General features: G+C 36.1%; 1 pseudogene; it reads right to left on the bottom strand.

The window, feature by feature from the left end:
- Positions 1–6043: 6043 nt before the first annotated feature.
- LOC138042631 (uncharacterized) lies at positions 6044–12157 on the bottom strand (annotated as a pseudogene).
- Positions 12158–12500: the final 343 nt, after the last annotated feature.

The raw sequence follows: 12500 nt of genomic DNA, 5'->3' as shown, positions 1-12500 counted from the left end.
TTATTCCTTGATTTCAGTAACAAATTCGTTTTGGTGGGCGACCAGCCCTACAAGAGAAAATTTACTCCGAGTGAAACAAATTGTTGGCGTGAAGATTGTTTAATTTTCAGCAATAATTATCTGGAAAAACGAAGTCAAACCCTAGTTGGCAAAAGTATGAACTCTTCTCTTACCCTTGAACACATTCAGGCCAAATTTTGTGGCTTTCTTTGTCTTCTGTAGCACAGCATCATTTTGTATTCTCAATATTTCCGATTCACAAATGCTGGCGAGTTTACGTCAGCCATTTTGTTTTGTTTGGATCAAAGCATTATCCACTCCGCAGCATCACCTGCCCAGAACTAGTGAAGAAATTCTGCGCTTTCTTTTCTTTTGGTTTTACTTAAAAAGCTTTTTTCTAATGGCAAGAAACAATGAAACGAAGCACGACTAGAGTTAGTGGTATTTCACCCGACGGCAATCTAGCACGTGGTGATTCAAGCATGGCGGACTCCTCACTTTACGAAGAAACTATTGAAGACAGCAAGGACGAAAAAGAAACGTCAGCAACTGAACCTAATCTTAAAGATATACACAATATTCTCAAAAGCATTCAAAGCGCGATTAGTGACATGCAAAGCACTATCGCGACGCTAGTGAAAGAAAATAACAAGCTCTCTGGCGATGTAGCGGACCTTCGACACATCGCAAAGAACAACGACAAAGTTGAAAAGCTCAAGGAAGATTTCATAAAACAAAACCAATATGTTGCCTCTTTGGAACTGAAACTTGAATATGAGAAAAAACCTTCTAAACAGCAAAGAAGCGACATCCAAGAACTTCAAGAAAGCCTTGACAAGCTTGAACAATATTCCCGTAGAAATTCTGTTGAAATTCACGGCATTCCAGAGGATATAGGCATTTCAATCGACGAAGTCGTCTGTAAAGTTGCTTCAGCAGTCGATGTTCAGATTGCACCCGAGAATATCGAGATCTCTCATCGCTTATATAGAAAGAAAGGCAAAAAACCGATCATTGCCAAGTTTCCAAATCACAAGGACAAGGCAAAGTTATATAAAGCGAGAGTTCAAATCAAGAATTTAACTCTGTCTGCCCTCTTCCCGAGCTACTCGGCAACAGGTCTAGCTGGGCAGCGAGTTTTTATCAACGAGAACTTAACGAGCTATCGAAGTGTTATGATGAAACTCGCCATTGAGAAACGGAAGGACGGGAAGATCCTAAGCACATGGTCACTGGATGGAAAGATCTTTATTAATACTTCCCCCGGTGGACCGCCGAGGCAGATGTTTTTCATTGAGCAAATCAAGGAGCTCTGATGTTTCGGTTTTTTTTCTCTTTTTCAACCATCATGTTATTGTTCAACTTCTTCATTACCTTTGGAGAAACGTAAGTTAATAGCATAATTGTATAGCTTCGCAATAGAAGAGCGAGGGCAGGTGGTGCATACATGAGTAGTCTTATGTGTAGTTACTTTATGTTGATTCTGTTGTATAGCAAAATGTTCGTTTTTTGTGTTTTTCTATTCTTGCATTACCTTGATGCGAGACTATTTTTCGTTACATGCAAATTCAAATTCCCGTTTTATTGGTATGAGTAAAGGCAAATTCCAAAGAGGTGCAAACCTTAGTACACATGCGATTGCACGATTTTTAATAGTACCACTGGGTATTAAGATTCATTGTCAGGAAAAAAAGCGACAAAATAAAAAAATAATAAAAATCGATCCAGTGCAAGGAAGACTTTGTGGCTAGCAACTTTAAAATTTTGCGCAGACTATTTATTTATTTATTCATTTTTTCCAAAAAAAACATCTTCGCTTTACATCTAATTTAGTGACAAACTAACGACATGGCTACTCAGTTTACAGCCTCTTTTTTGAATGTCAGAGGGCTAGACCAAGCACGTTAAACGAAGACAACTTTTCACATGGCTGCAAGACAATAAATTCGACATAGTATTCTTGCAGGAAACCTATTCAAGCGAATATGTAGCAAATGCATAGAAATCTGAATGGGGTGGCAAAATGTATTTCTGTCATGACACAAGTCATTTGAGAGGTGTAATGATTCTTTTCAATCCCAAATTAGATGCTCTGATCAACAGTATTGAGCCAGATAAAAACGGAAGATATTTGTTTCTTCAAACAATTATTTCTGATAACACCTTCCAATTGTGCAACATTTACAGCCCCAACAATAACTGCAAACAAAAAAACCTTTTACTCAAGCATTCTAGACGTTCTAAGATTACGTTCAGAGATTGACATTATACTCGGTGGAGATTTCAATTGTGCACTGACACCACAAGACAAACTTGGCGGGGCTGCAGTGGAAAGGAAAAACAATGTAATTAGTCAGATTACCCAATTGTGCAACTTTGTTAAAACTTCAAGATGTCTGGAGATATCAGCACCCTGACAAAGTACAATTTACACGGCGTGACAAGGCCTTTAAAGTGCAATGTAGATTGGATTATTGGTTGGTCTCTAAACAATTGTCACCCATAGTGATTAATACCGAAATAAAAAGCTCCACATTAACAGATCGTTCTGTAATGACCCTGGCACTTCAATCTAAGGGTTACTCACAAAGAGGACCCGGATTTTCGAAAATTTGTGACCCTATTTGGGAAAACCGGGCTTAATGAAAATAGCGTTGTAATGCATTTTCAATGCATTTTAAATGCGTTGATAATGCATTACAACGCATTGATAATGGTTCTCAACGCATTCGTAATGTTATTCAGTCCATTGTAAAAACGTTGACAATGTTCAACAAATGTTTAAGAATGGATGAAAAACGCGTTGCCAACGCGTTGGCAACGTTTGATACAAATTCTGCACAAAACGTTGAAAACAAAGCTAAACACATTGTCAACACAACCAATAGCGGTTTATTTACCAGCAACAAATTCAATTGAACATCAAAATTCTGCATCTGAGAGAATTTGATTTTGTTTGATTAATAAAGAGCAATTTGTCGCAACTTACATTAAAACTTTTGCGAAGCAACAGCCAATATACCCACCAGAAGTATAAACGTTGAAAAAGAAAAATGTTGGCGTGATTTGTTTGGCGCTTCGCCCCCGAGCTTGCCACTAATTAGTTCAATATTTTTTCTGTCATAAATTCTAAGTAAACTTTTCGATTTCATTGGCTTCGAAAACAAAGAGTAAGCTTCAAAGAGTCTTTGAAATGCATCAAGCTGTTCACGATTAAATGCAACCGACGGTGTAGCAATTTTCATCGTTCTTAACTCATCATCCCAAGTCACGCACATCATGCATTTGACAAACATATTTTTTTATCAATGTAGCCTAGCCTCGCTCTTGGCAAACGATTGCGTTTCAGGAAATTTCACTCCTATTTAGTATTTTAAGTATTTCTGATGACGCCTTCACTTGCTACTCAAGGGAATGGTTATTAATGGTTATTTATTTTCCCTGGTGATTTTATGCAAACATTACGAAGCAGACACTGAGGCAGACAAAGGCGCGCCACATGTAAGCTCATGTTATAGCTTGTTTTGCGCCTTTTATCTTTATGGTGTTTTATTGCAATGGTTGGCGAACTGACCGTTTTAATAACTTAACCACAAAAGGCTTTAATCTGCACTGGGGGAAAAGGAATTTTAGGAGGCCCGCAGAACAAATTTATTCTGTATCAGCAGTTCAAATTCGTGATCGCTCGTGCGCAATGTTGACATTCCTTTGTTTAATCCATGTGCCATACAAATCATGTTTGTGATGTTGCGGTATTTTGTTGCAGTTGCCAACTGAAATTCTCAGGATCAATTTATCGGCCCGATTTTTCGTATTGGTTACACATAAAGTGTTCTTTATTTTAAGTCAAATCTATTTTGGCCACAGGGTGAACTATTTACTTAGTGGAGTAGAGTGGTCAGTCAACTGAGAGTTTATAACTGAGAATGTAATATAAACTGCCCTGACCGTAAAAAAGACTTGTGAACACACAAAGCAATTTGGTCATTGGGCCAAGTCAGATGGCACTCGTTGTAAGGTAAACATTAAGAGGAGTTAAACATGTTGGGGGTACGAGCAATCTTGTGCATATGTATGACGAGATTCGCGGAATGGAAAGGAGCAGTGGTATTTGAAGCCAAAATATTATCTGTGGACTTAAATGCTTATAGTAAGATGAAAACAATGAAGTATCTGTCCTTCATTCCGGAAACAAGAGAACTTGCCGATACATCTTTGTCTGTGGAATTTCACAATTCTGCTTGTGGGAATCGTCAAGAAACTACAGGCCCGGGTTGCTCGAAGCATGGTTAGCGCTATTAAACCATCGTTAAATATCATGGAAACCTATAGGTTTTGACACCAGTAAGATACTTTAACCTTGCAGCTATTTGTATGGTGTTAGGCAACAAGTTTTAACTCATGTCAGGACACTGCATGCATGCAGATCCGAACAACCACAGTGTTGATTGATTGTACATGTTTCGTGCGTGAGTCCTTACCCGAGTTAGCAAGGTTCCTGTATTCATCCATTTTCGTTGATAACCTACGTACTGTACGGAACGCGAGTTTCGTCCGATGCCCTTCTACAATTTAGGGATGTATATTTAATTTAAAGGCTCTCTCAAACCAGTCGCCGATGGCAAAAGTATTAATTTTGACAAGGATTGGAGCCATATATTTCTATAAAAATCCTACACTGCACAGTAAATGTATACATGTATACACGTACACAATAATATCTCTTGTCAAAACGATAAACAATAAAGCGTAACACCAAAAATAATATTAAAGTTTTGCACAAAGGAACGGTTGATTTGAATTCAGTTAAATTTGAGACTAGATCGATTGTTCAAATCGAATGTCATTTGAAACACACGCATGTATCAGACAGTCCTTTTACCGCCGTAATTTCGTTCAACACCGTAAGAACTGAAGCCAAAAAGGTAAGTAACAGCAGCCATAGGATAGTTGAGTTTTACACTTAGCCGCGTTCTCTGCAAAATTACAGGAAAACTCCATGTATTTGTTGTTTCTGCTCAAATTCAAACCGATACGTACGTGCTAGAGTTGCGTAACAATTCGTTGTAAAGATTTCGTAGTAACTAATAGCAGCGGTGCTATGAATGATTCCAAACGACCCATGGCGGTTTCATTAAACGCGTTGTCAATGTTTGACAACGCATTGACAATGTTTTGAAATGATTTTGAAATGGATTTGCAACGCATTTCGGTTCCGTTGAAAAACATTGCCAACGTTTTAAAACGCAATGGAAATGCTCTTTGAAAATGCGCCTTTCAAAATGCATTACAACGAAAAAATGCTTCAACGCTATTTTCGTTAAGCCTGCTTTTCCCAAATAGGGTCACATTTAATAATTCTCTCCTGGATGATCACGACTTCGTTGAGCAACTTCACAATATGATACCTACGTACAAAAAGAAATACAACTATCTCACTGACAAAGGTCTCTACTGGGACATGATAAAAATGGAAATGAGAGGCTTCTGCGTGCAATAATCAAAAAGGAAAAATAGAGAGTGCACAAACATTGAGAGAGATCTTTCCGACCAAATTGATGTTTTAATGAAAGCACAATGTCTAAAAACAGGTCATTGGAGAACATCACTAAATTATATAGGCTAAGATCAGAACTCAATACGATCGCCGAGTACAGAACTAAGGGCGCTATCATTAGAAGTAGAACAATGTGAAAAAAGTACTAAATATTTTTTGAATCTAGAAAAACGACAAAATGCAAAAACGTATATTTCGAAACTTCAAAATCCAAGATAGTCTTAAAATAACGAATGCAGATGAAATTTTAAACTGTCAAAAGCTGTTCTATAAAAACCTTTACTCGGCTGTACCCTTGCCAACTAAATTCCCAGTGAACTTGGAATTCCTAGGAATTCCTAGGAATTCCTAAGAATTCCAAAGATTTCCAAGACATGCAAATTAGAGCAAATGCACAACCTTGGAATTATTTGGAATATCTGGGAATTATAAAAATGCTACTTAGAATTACTGGGAATTTCTAGGAATTGTTGGGAATTTCTGAGAATTTCTGAGAATGCTCAATCTGAAGGCTTATGAGCTTGAAGACAGGACTTGGAATTCTTGGGAATCTATGGGAATCAGAATTTTGTTACTGACAGAGAGAAATTGCCTGAGAAACTTAATAGAACGGCCTAGTACACTTCTAAAGTCTTAATGTAAATTTACTAAGTATATTACCCCAAACATAGCCCAGCAATCCCACGAACAAACCAATACCAAAAGAACTAAAAGTATAACCAATGTAATTCAAGAACTATGATGTTATAGTGAGGACACTTCGACCGTGAACACTTGATTTTTTGTACATTTTTTAAAGATTCAAAGAAGAAGAAGAGTATGGCAAGGTTGATAACACATTTAGGCATTAACTGTTAGTGCAATATTTTGACACCAAAAGTTGTGGGGTATACATGTAGTATAAGCTATAACAAAATTAAATTGTGTTTATTTTAACAACTTCAACACCTAAGTGAAACTTCAATTTTTCAAGTGTAAATACACCCTTTGTTGTGTTGGGATTTTACTATTTAGAATACATTGTACTCCATCCTAATGTTTTTTATGCTTGCAATGTCTCCAATTGCTTTAGCCACACACTCCATTGAAATTTGGCAGGCGTACGAGGCATGGTTGGTCAGAGTTCCCTTCCAAATAGAACACCTTTTCTTTAATTTCAGCAACTTCTGCCAGTTGAAGTTCAGTTTCATTGCTAGAAGACCATAAAATTATTATACATGACATTAGACAACCCTTGATCATGAATAATAAATACAATATAAATACACAAAAGATTTTTTAATACAGTGAATAGTGCACTAATTTCATAAAGCAATGATCAAAAGCATATTACATAAGAATGAAAATAAAACATAAAAATACATTTCAACAATAATATTCAAAATCCTATTTGAATAAAAAGTTGAAATTACAATTTAAAATAATTCATGATGGAGTAAAAGAAAGCCCAAAATATTGAGTTTTCAACAAACACTTGAATATACTAAATTTATCCTCTTTCTGAATGTTGGTTGGTAAAAATTTGTTTCACAGTTTATATAATTATTATGTGCAAGCTCGTATAGTTTTAGAGACTTTTTTTAGAGTTAGGTCTTCAACTGAAATATTTGTTTATTGTTAACAGAAGTGAACTTATTTATTGTACTTGCGTGACTCTGATAAATAAGTATTGAGGTTAATGGAGTACCTTTGAGACTTCATTCGTAGAATGTGACAACCAGCATCATCAAAGAAGAATGGGTTGTCCAGGCTGGGCTCTATTACTTTATATACCACAAGTATTCTTCCTGACACCTTGTTCCAAATAAAGAAATTTATGTCTCCCACTATCCCACTTGACAGCAAGACCACAGAGGCATTTCTCTTGATCATCCGAGTGTATTCCCGACTGAAAAAAACCTGCCCATTCCTCACAATTCTCAAGACTTTGAAGTTGTCAGGTCCACACTTGCAAAGGACTTCATTCACCAAATGTACTGGAAGCCCTGCCAGCTTTTTTGCTCCTCCAGCAACCTGACAATCCTTAGCATCTTTAAGGTTCTTCAACCTGTAAACAAGTTAATTAATAAATTAATCATGTCATAATACCCATGAAGAGTTCAGATGTAGATTAAGCCATTATCTACCTTGCTGTGAAGCAGTCACCAGGAATATATTTCAGAGGCCTAACTGTTTAGCATTCTGAGCCCCTCTCAAATGAGTTATTTGACAAGACATGATTTCACATTGCCTCTTTTCTCAAATTAGCATATTTCTATACTTTCAAATTGTCATGGAAACCTGTCATAAGTTTGGAAGTAGCCTGTGATGGACTAGCTTCCCATCCAGCTGGGGAGACAAACAATACTCAAGTCCCTTCATTGTTGCAGAAATGGAAGTTAAGAACCAAACTGCTAAGTTACAATGGCTTATGTAGAGACTTTAATTCAGCATAGAGACCATTATTAAATGCTTCTGCAAGTAAAATATCATATCATTATTTCTAATTGCTTGTTAAAAACTAGAGAGCAATACAATTAAAACCCAATCATGGTTGATATACCCTCTTTTCGTGATCAGCATTCTTGTTATAAACTCCTTGGTTGCTCCAGCTGTGATTAGCTCAACATCACTCATAAGACGGCTCTGGGCATGCAACATCCAAATCAGCTGAGATTATAAACAACATTGTGTCAGTCAATAATTTAGAAAAAAAAGTCTCTCCTTTACTGTGTAATTTTTCATTGTATGTCACTCTGTGGTAAAAATTTTTATTATTAAAACAAAAAATGTCAAAAGATGGACCTATTAAGCTTAATTTGACAAGGTCATAATTAAAGGAGAAAAAAGAAGTATTTTCAGGCACGCAAAAAGTAAATGTATAACCTTGAGGTAAGCAGGTGAGTCCATGCCAAAGTGAATTTTAAATTGCTTATACAATCACAGTACTGTTAAGTAAGGCAAGCACATAACATAATTGACTATTTGATTTATAAGCAAAGTGAATATTTGAAATGTAAGTTGTATTTATATGGCACATACTGGCTATTGTTTAACTAAAGAATATGAATGGCATTTTTTACCTGTCTACAAACATTCCCAGTGCCGTGGCAAAAATCCATGAGTGTCCCATTCATATCTTCGAAGCCAAAGGTGGACCAAGCCCAAAGTGGCCCCCAGCCTTCAACATAGTCAACCAGGTGGGCACCTGCGTTGTGCACGTTGAGACCACAACTTCCATTTCCTACAAATGATGATTACATTTATATTAATTAAGGACTTCTAAGGAACAGAGCAACATGTTTTGCAGTTGTTTTAGATTTTTCACATGCCTTCAGAAACCGGTCTGACATTTGTCCCTTTGATTTAGCTTTCATCTTGAGCGACTGCGTGCATCTCATCTTAAGGAAATCATATTTATTGACTATGAACAGTGTACACACAAAAATACACACTATGACATTTACAAGTTCTTCAAATGACCAAATAGTTCTTTGCAACCTTTACTACAGCTATGACGAGACTCATGAGGCCGATGGAAAAGAAATCTTTTTAATCAACAAAGTTAAAAAGAAGTACAACTGTGAATTTGAGTTGTGGCACCTGGTCATCGCACAAGTAAACTATATAGTTCATTGTGAGCATTATTTATGACAACCACAAGATTTGACAATAAAAATCTGCGATAAAATATTATAAAACAACATGGCACGACGTTTCGACGTTTCCAGAACGTCATTATCAAGTAAAAATGAAGTAATGAAATAAAGTATATATATATATATATATAGTGAAGATATGAATAAATTAAAAGGCATTAAAAGTTAAAGAAAGAGTTTGGCCCTAATGGAGTCCACAAGATAAAGTTAACTTAAACCTTACTGAACAATATCAGGGACATGTAACGATGTTCACTTGTACAGGGAAGTACATGTAGTGGCCTTGGACATAATCTCAATTACCTCTGATTTAAATCATGAAATTTCATAGGAATTATGGGCACATGCTATGCACTTTAGCATTTGTTAGCTGAGATATACGTGTACATGAAGCCTATCATTATAAGGAAGATGGAAGTGAAATGCACTTCATACCATAGAGAGCCTGAAAGTCCTTGTAGAATCTGTCTAGTAGATCTCTTGCTCGCTTCAACTGGCTTGGAGTGATTTCACTACCAAGAAGTATATAAATTGCTTCTGAGAAGCGGGCAAAATGTTGGAGGTATTTATCTGGCAGATAACCAACCAAACATGGCAAAGCATAATAAAGAAGCCACGACTGCAACTCGGAGGCTAGAAAAACAAAAGACAAGTCATACATTTTCTGTGAAAGGCACCGCATAAATACCAGTTAATAATGCAACGTTTTCAAGTGGTACACCATGGAAATACCATGAGTCAGTTGAATTTTCTCAGTTATGTATACACAAAGTGAGTGTGTATACCAAGAAAATACAAGTGGCAAGTGGGATATTCCATGGTATAGGTCCACAAGATAGAATTGCATTTTGAACTAGTTTATACCATGCCATAGAAAAAAAATGTGGCCAACACAATCAATGCAACACACAGTACGCTCATCACAATGGGAAGGTTGGGTGTTAAAAACCGTCAAATATACAACGGCTTTCTGTATTACAATTGGCTGTATTTCCTATTGCAGGGTATAAAAGTTAATACTGTGGCTTTATGACTTCTACAATTGTAATTGCAGCCGTACCTTTAAAGTTCTTGAAATGTTTCTCCAGGTCTCTTGGAAGTCGGGCTAATACATCTGGGGGTCGCATTTGAAGTATGCGTTTGTTAATCTTTTTTATCTACAAGTGCATAAAAGATTATGTATCTTAAAAAAAGTCTTGACATTTCCCTTGACAAAATATTGACTGTGAATGGAAATCACTTGTAGGATATTAAAAAAAAAAAAAAAAAAAACCTTCAAAGGCAGGTGACATCAAACAATCCTGCAACTTACATGTACCAAATTGTACTCAAAGCATTTAAAGTCGTCTGTTAAGTGCGTCTCAACGACACACTTAAAACAAGACATGAAAGTCGTCAGACGTTAAATGCGTCTGTCTTATTTCTCGTTTTTATACTAGACGTTAAAGTTGTCTTGAGACGACTTTAACGTCTCTAGCATAAAAACGGCCATTTTTTAAAAGTACTCACAATATGTACATGTACATCCAACATTCACAATTATATGCAAAACAAGAGCAAAAAATTTGTATCTTAAAATAAAGTCTTGACATTTGCTCTGACTAAAATTTGACTGTAAACTGAAATCAATTGTGGGATATTGAAAAAAAAAAAGCAACATTTAAAAGCAAAAGCATTGAATTTCTAGTATAAATATCCAACAAATAATTCTTTTTATTCCCTAATCAAATCATACCTGGCCACCAATAAAAGTTCCTTCTTATGGTTGGTTGAAGAGAACCATTTGTACAGAAGAGTCTTTGTTACACCCAACAAACATCCATGCATGTAGTCAGGAACCATCCCAAGAACAATGTCAAACCAGGGCATTAGGGCCAAGCAGGAGACATCAAACAATCCTGCAACCTACATGTAACAAATTGTACTCAAAGCTAGGTGAATGGCTGCCATAAACAACATTTAAATTTTACGTAAATTTAAACTTAACATCACATTTATTTTTTATAAGTACTCATAATATGTACATCTAATGTTCACAATTATATGCAAAGCAAGAGTAAAGTGCATGCTAGAATACTTGTAAAATATGCTAGTCATAATAAGAAAAAACAGACTTATAAACAGAAACAGCTTGCTAGTATGCAAATAAGATCATGTCCCATGGTACTCTTGTTTTTCTTTGGTACCAAAGGTTGAATGAGATAAATAATTATTTTTGGGGTAAAAATAATGGTTTAAGTAAATTTTCATGAATGGCTAAAACATAATATGCTCTATCCATACAAGATTCCAAACTAAAGTTACAGTAGTCACCTTTTTTTGGCTCTGATTTGCTTTAATACCATTTTCCAAAAATGTTGTCATAGTCCTGTTGGGAGCCCTCTCAGTTGCAGGCCTGTATGGGTAACATCGGGTATGCCCCTTTCCTTGGGCAGCTACAAATCCACTTTCCTCACATGTCAGACAACCACCCTCACCATTATGTTGAGTCATATATAAAAGGTATGCCTTCCCTTGTAAATCAGTTGAGCCAAGCAGTACAGCAGCTTTGACATTTACTGTTGAAGGTTCTTGTGGCAACTCAATGGTTACTCCTAAAATGGAAAGTGAAAAATGTACCCTAGGTGAATACGTGAATTAATGTACTGTAATGGACTTTTATCACTATTGAGCAGTACCTGCAAAATTGAGATACAATTATTTACATAACATTAACATATTTTATTCACACTCGATGACCTGGAGCTTGTTAGGCTCCTGGCTTAGGTAGCTAATGAGTCCAGTTTAAATTACAACAATACCATGTAGATTAAACTATAACAATAAGAGCACTTGAATTAACACTTAGATTGCCATAGGATGCTTTAAATACTGTTTGAAGGCATGTCTCAAACACCCACCTTCCTTGTACAGTTTGTTCATTTGAGTGGCAAATGGCTCAAAGAATGCATTGAATGGTGGTTTTCCCTTCCCTGCCAAATACCCCATAGCATCATATTTGTCTTTGAAAACCTACGATGTAAAAAAGTTAAATAAGTAAAAAGAAACATTTCTTCTTGGTTCATACAATAAAAAAGAATTGTCTTTTGATGAGGCTCCACTCAAATATAGTTTTAGGTAACTTAGGATATAAGGTATATTAAATATTTACGTTTTCAGTAAATGATAGATGTCAATAATTTTTCTACCTGTCTGGAGATGGAAGTTCATTGATAGCTAAAAACACAGGCCAAAGGGATACGCTTGAGGAGGAATATAAAGGGGCACCATCTGTGTTGAAGATGAAACTTATGTTGGATATATCA

The sequence above is a fragment of the Montipora capricornis genome, chromosome 3, assembly GCF_036669925.1.
Source record: "Montipora capricornis isolate CH-2021 chromosome 3, ASM3666992v2, whole genome shotgun sequence".
NCBI lineage: Eukaryota > Metazoa > Cnidaria > Anthozoa > Scleractinia > Acroporidae > Montipora > Montipora capricornis.
Note: the sequence above shows the minus strand (reverse complement) of the source record. Positions and strands in the feature narration are given on the sequence as shown.